The 6,403-nt window shown below is 38.1% G+C and overlaps 1 pseudogene; it reads left to right on the plus strand.

The window, feature by feature from the left end:
* The first annotated feature begins 5,020 nt into the window (after positions 1 to 5,020).
* On the plus strand, positions 5,021 to 5,968 carry LOC138421209 (olfactory receptor 4A47-like; annotated as a pseudogene).
* Positions 5,969 to 6,403: the final 435 nt, after the last annotated feature.

Consider the following 6,403-nt stretch of genomic DNA (forward strand, 5'->3'; position numbering starts at 1 on the left):
ATACAGAGTGAAGTAAGCCAGAAAGAAAAACACCAATACAGTATACTAACACATATATATGGAATTTAGGAAGATGGCAATGACGACCCTGTATGCAAGACAGGGAAAGAGACACAGATGTGTATAACGGACTTTTGGACTCAGAGGGAGAGGGAGAGGGTGGGATGATTTGGGAGAATGACATTCTAACATGTATACTATCATGTGAATTGAATCGCCAGTCTATGTCTGACGCAGGATGCAGCATGCTTGGGGCTGGTGCATGGGGATGACCCAGAAAGATGTTATGGGGAGGGAGGTGGGAGGGGGGTTCATGTTTGAGAATGCATGTAAGAATTAAAGATTTTAAAATTTAAATAAATAAATAAATAAATAAATAAAAGGAAAAAAAAAATAAAAAATAATAATTAAAAAAAATAATACAAAGAAAAAAAAATCTACAAACAATAAATGCTGGAGAAGGTGTGGAGAAAAAGGAACCCTCTTCCACTGTTGGTGGGAATGCAAACTAGTACAGCCACTATGGAGAACAGTGTGGAGATTCCTTAAAAAACTGGAAATAGAACTGCCTTATGACCCAGCATTCCCACTGCTGGGCATACACACCAAGGAAACCAGAATTGAAAGAGACACGTGTACCCCAATGTTCATCACAGCACTGTTTACAATAGCCAGGACATGGAAACAACCTAGATGTCCATCAGCAGATGAATGGATAAGAAAGCTGTGGTACATATACACAATGGAGTATTACTCAGCCATCAAAAAGAATACAATTGAATCAGTTCTAATGAGGTGGATGAAACTGGAGCCTATTATACAGAGTGAAGTAAGCCAGAAAGAAAAACACCAATACAGTATACTAACGCATATATATGGAATTTAGAAAGATGGTGATGATGACCCTATATGGGAGACAGCAAAAGAGACACAGATGTAAAGAACAGACTGTTGGACTCTGTGGCAGATGGAGAGGGAGAGGGTGGGATGATTTGAGAGAAAAGCATTGAAACACGTATTTTATCACATATGAAACAGATCGCCAGTCCAGGTTCGATGCATGAGAAAGTGTGCTCAGGGCTGGTGCACTGGGATGACCCTGAGGAACGGGATGGGGAGGGAGGTGGGAGGGGGGTTCAAATGGGGAACACGTGTACACCCATGGCTGATTCATGTGAATGTATGGCAAAAACCACCACAATATTGTAAAGTAATTAGCCTCCAATTTTAAAAAATGTAAAGAAAAATACATATTAAAATGAGAACATATTATAGAATACGTCAAGCTACAGAATTGCAGCATGTACTACAAGAGCTATGATTAATAACTATAATATCTTCTTTAGTTCAAAGTGAGATCGTTTTTGACTTTTATAAGGAAATACAGTTTTTGAATTTGCAGTTTAAAGAACACCCTAATGAGGGTCAGAAATTGTCAAAGTCTTTCTCATATATTTGTTAAGCAAAAACTAAAAATAAAAAATGCTGCTTTAACCTCAAAACAAAACAAAACATTTTCCCTTGATGGCATCCTACATGGACATCTTGCGCTTCATAAAGACTTATAATTTGGAGGGGAGGAGCAAAGTCCTCTCCACCTGTGTATCTCACATCATCATTGCCATCTTAGTCGTTATGTCCTACTTATTTGTTTTCGTGCTCTGTATATTTGCAGCCAACCCATGGCTACATTTTATATCATCATAACTCCTTTGCTAAACTTCTAAACGTGCTTTCTGCACATGCTAAGTTGCTTCAGTCATGTCTCATTCTTTGCGACCCTATGGACTGTAGCCTGCCCTGGCGCCTCTGTCCATGGGACTTTCCAGGCAGGCATACTGGAGTTGGTTGCCATTCCCTCCTCCAGGGGATCTTCCCAACCCAGGGATCGAACTCCCATATCTTATGTCTCCTGTACTGCCAAGCAGGATCTTTACCACAAGCACCACCTGGGAATGCAGCCACAAATTTAGAGGTGAAAATGCTACGAGAAAGCTGTGGGATGAAAAGTGACTTTGAGAAATAATCACAGCAATGAGTTTGTCCCCTAAATGGAGAAGAGAAAATACAATTTTATGGTTCAGGGTCCACTGAACACTACTTATCAAAAGTATGTTGAGTTTTACCTATAGGTACTCAGAGGAACAGTGCAGGTAGGGAATTTTTACCATTATAAAAACTGTATTTAGATTTATGTTGGTAGCTAAACTTCATTTACTTATATCATAAACCATGGCTACTTTACTGTTTCTTTTATGTAATAACTACTTTAATGTTAAAAGACTTTTAATAAAGTAGTTATTGTTTGACTCTATTAAAAGAAAATAAGATCCAGGCATGAAAAAACCTTTTGCCTGATTTTCCCCCTGGTTTTATTAATCTCTGTATCCTTTCTCATAGCATAGTTGCTGGCATAACAGAAGTTACCTAACTTAAAAAATACATACATATCTATCTATCTATATAAAATTAGATAATTTGTTAGTTATTACATCTAAAATTTTGATACACTTAATTAGATTTTTGATGTAAATTTTATTTATTAACCAAAACATAATGTGATTAAATTGAATATTAAACAAAAGAAAAGAAAATCTTCCCATGACAGGTGGGGAAATGCATAACAAGTTCACTGAGACAACATGACTGGATCAATATTTTATATTTGATGGACAATCATCTTATATGATTCTAAAGCTACTTTCTTTGTATGTTGCACCTTTCTGACATTAATTATGTGATTTGCTATAGTAGTATCTTTACATATAGATGTTCTTTAAAAACTTTGTGGAAAATGTCAGTGAATTAATTAAGCAAGAATTAGTCTTGGACACATCCCAATTCCAAGACTCAATGATAAACACAGCTAGAAGTAATGAAATATCCCCTGATCTTCACCACCACCAAGTAATGAAATATCCCCTGATCTTCACCACTAACAAGTAATGAAATATCCCCTGATCTTCATCACTAACAGGGAGAAGATGCTATCCATTTAGTGAGTGATGTGAATTTTTCAGGAGGTCCTTTCTTAGACTTAAAGCATGGCTTAAAAAATTAGAGGGTGTTTTTCAAAATTGCAAGTCAACTAGTCTAGCTATGTTAACATGGCAGAGTGAGAAGAGCTAAACCATCAGGTGGGACTTTTCTATTTGATGTTGGTAAGAAAGTAGTTACTCAGGAAACTTCCCTGGCAAATGGCTAGTTGCTATCTTCTATGTACTTATAAGATGTGCTGGTCATTTTGATACCTTTCCTAAAGTGATAACCTTCTTTTTTCCATGTGAACCCTGGAATTCCTTTCAAATAACCAACAGTGCATATAAAAATGACCTGAGTAATCAGAAGACTTCATGGAGAAAATGGACAGATAGTCAAATTAAATGAATATCCTCAGGTAATAAGGCAGCTTTCTACCCTCAGTTGTCACACTGGGTGAAAAATGATTCCAAGTGTTTATGAGTAACTTAAAGTCATCCTTTAGATTCTGAATAAGACTCCACAAGGTAAGACTACCTATAAATAGTGGGAACCAGACTTACAGTTGTGGGACTGTGTTTATTATGCAAGACATTTAATTACCTTGAAGTCAATCAAACTTAGATTCAATTATAGATATAACACTTAAAACATGTGGTTTGAGCAGTAAATTAGATGTTCTGAACTTTAGTTTCTTCAATATGAAATGAGGATTACAGTTCTTGTTATTGTAAATATTGACTGTGTTACATTAAACTATGAGTTCGTGATTGAAATAAATGGACTCAGTTTTGAGCACTGGAATGATGTCATCAGAATAAGATTAAAAAGGACAATTTGGGTTGCTTCAAGAGAACCAATTTTTGAAGACCAGGATAAACATGGAGAGAATTGGTGGAAGGCTGTTGCAGTGGACCGGTAAGAAATTATTTTGAAAGTAGTGCCAATAGGCTTTATGAAAGAGAATAACTAATTGTGAAGAGCATTGAAATTTTTTGTCCTAACACAAACATGGAAAATGATAGCTTTTAATGAGACAAATAGGGAATATCTCTTTAAATTTGGTTTAGAAAATGCCTATGACTATTGTGGAAAATTTAACAGTTAGTTTTATAAATATTAAATTGCCATTAAACTAGATGTCAAAATTATAGAAGATGCATAACAAGTTTGAAAAATAGAGGAGAGATAGGGGCTGGGGACATGAAATTAAACTGCTGCAAGCATTTATTGTTTAGGAAAAGGGAAATATCCACCTAAAGATCTAAGAAAGTATAAGTGAGGTCTGAGACAATTCAAGACAGGGATCTATTTACAGTTTGATCTACCCACATTGATTGTGTAAATTGCCTTAAGTGAATCTCAAGTATTACTCTTTTGTGAGTAATACTCAAGTATTGCTTTTTATAAATGTTGCACCTTTTCGTGGAACTCTCTTCCCATCATTTGTATTTCATTTTTTAAAAAAATTCAGCTGAATTATTGCTTCCTTTGGGAAACCTTCTCTGATTTTAGGTGATATACTCCTTTACTTGACTCTTAGCACTGTGTGAATATTCATTTAATGCACATATTACCTGGGTCTGGAATTACCTGATTCCTCATTTGGAGTCATGTCACTGAGCGTGGGCTTCTATGGCTTATTCGAGTAAGTAAGTGTTAGTCATGCAGTCGTGCCTGACTCTGAGATCCCATGGACTGCAGCTCACAAGGCTCCTCTGCCCATGAGATTTTCCAGGCAAGGATACTGGAGTGAGTTGCCATTTCCTTCTCCAGGGGATCTTCCCAACCCAGGGACTGAACTCGGGTCTCCTGCATTGCAGGCAGATTCTTTACTGACTGAGCTACAAGGGAAGCCCTGGCTTATTCAAGTTGGTAATTAAAATTTCCATGGCACATTGGAGCCAAAAGATACTCCATTCACATTCTTCTAATGAATGGATAAATAAACAAGTATACTTATAATGCATTTAAATGTTTTCCCCCTTGTATTGTAGGCAAATTGCCTCTACTACCTGAACTCAGCCTCTGTACAGACTAGATGGAAGCCAGGAACAATGTAATTTACTTTGTCCTCCTGGGCCTCACACAGAATCCAAAGGAGCAGAGAGTCCTTTTTGTTCTGTTCTTGCTCTGCTGTATTTTGCCTGTAGTGGGCAAACTTCTCATTGTTGTGACTATAATTGTCAATGAGACTCTGAACTCACTGATGTAGTTTTTTCTTGCTAGTTTATCATTTATGGGTGTAACTTATTCCTCTTCGATCTCTCCCAGATTGATTTCAGACTTGTTCTTCGGAAAAACAACAACAACAACACAACAACAACATATCCTTTGAATCTTGTATGACCCAGCTGTTTACAGAGCACCTTTTTGCTGAATCAGGGGTCTTCCTTCTGCTGGTGATGGCCTGTGACCGCTATGTGGCCATCTGAGAGCCCTGCATTATCTGGTGATCATGAGGCAGAGGGTGTGTGTTGTGCTGCCGGTGGTGTCCTGGGTTGGGGGTTTTCTACACTCAGTAATTAAGCTTTGCAGTGTTTATGGGCTCCCATTCCGTGGCCCCAATGTCACTGATCACTATACATGTAACATGTACCCTTTATTGAAGCTCGTCTGTACTGACGCCTATGTCACTGACCTCTTAGTTGCATCCAGTGGAGGACTGATCTGCGCTATAGTGCTTCTGCTCTTGCTCGTCTCCTATGGAGTCATCCTGCACTCTCTGAAGAACCTGAGTCAGGAAGGGAGGCGGAAAGCCCTCCAGACCTGTGGTTCCCACATCGCTGTGGTTGTCTGCTTCTTTGTTCCCTCTATTTTCATGTATGTGAGACCTGCTAAGACCTTCCCCATTGATAAATTATTGAGTGTGTTTTGTACAGTCATAAGTCCCATGCCGAACCCATTAATCTACAGTGTAAGAAGTTCTGAGTTGACTAATGTTTTGAAGATGCTCTGGAGAAGAAACGTCATACCTCATATTAACTAGGAGCTTCCATGGAGGGAGTCATTTGACATCAGGTTCCATTTCTTTGAATGAAGAAACTATTTTAAATTGGACTCTGATTTCTCTTTCTTCTAGAAAATTATGATAATTATAATTAAATGATACAATCACACAACTATGCATTTGTAACATTTTGCTCCATGCTACAATGTAAGGTCCAAAATTCTTGTTTATCAGTGCACCTAGATAACTGTAAGGCCTATATATTGCTGCTGCTGCTAAGTCGCTTCAGTCGTGTCCGACTATGTGCGACCCCATAGATGGCAGCCCACCAGGCTCCACCGTCCCTGGGATTCTCCAGGCAAGAACACTGGAGTGGGTTGCCATTTCCTTCTCTTTTCACTTCTGAAAGTTGCCATTTCACTTCTGAAAGTGAAAAATGAAAGTGAAGTCACTGAGTCGTGTCCAATTCTCAGC

Source organism: Ovis canadensis, chromosome 15 (genome assembly GCF_042477335.2).
Source record: "Ovis canadensis isolate MfBH-ARS-UI-01 breed Bighorn chromosome 15, ARS-UI_OviCan_v2, whole genome shotgun sequence".
In the NCBI taxonomy this organism is placed as follows: Eukaryota; Metazoa; Chordata; class Mammalia; order Artiodactyla; family Bovidae; genus Ovis; species Ovis canadensis.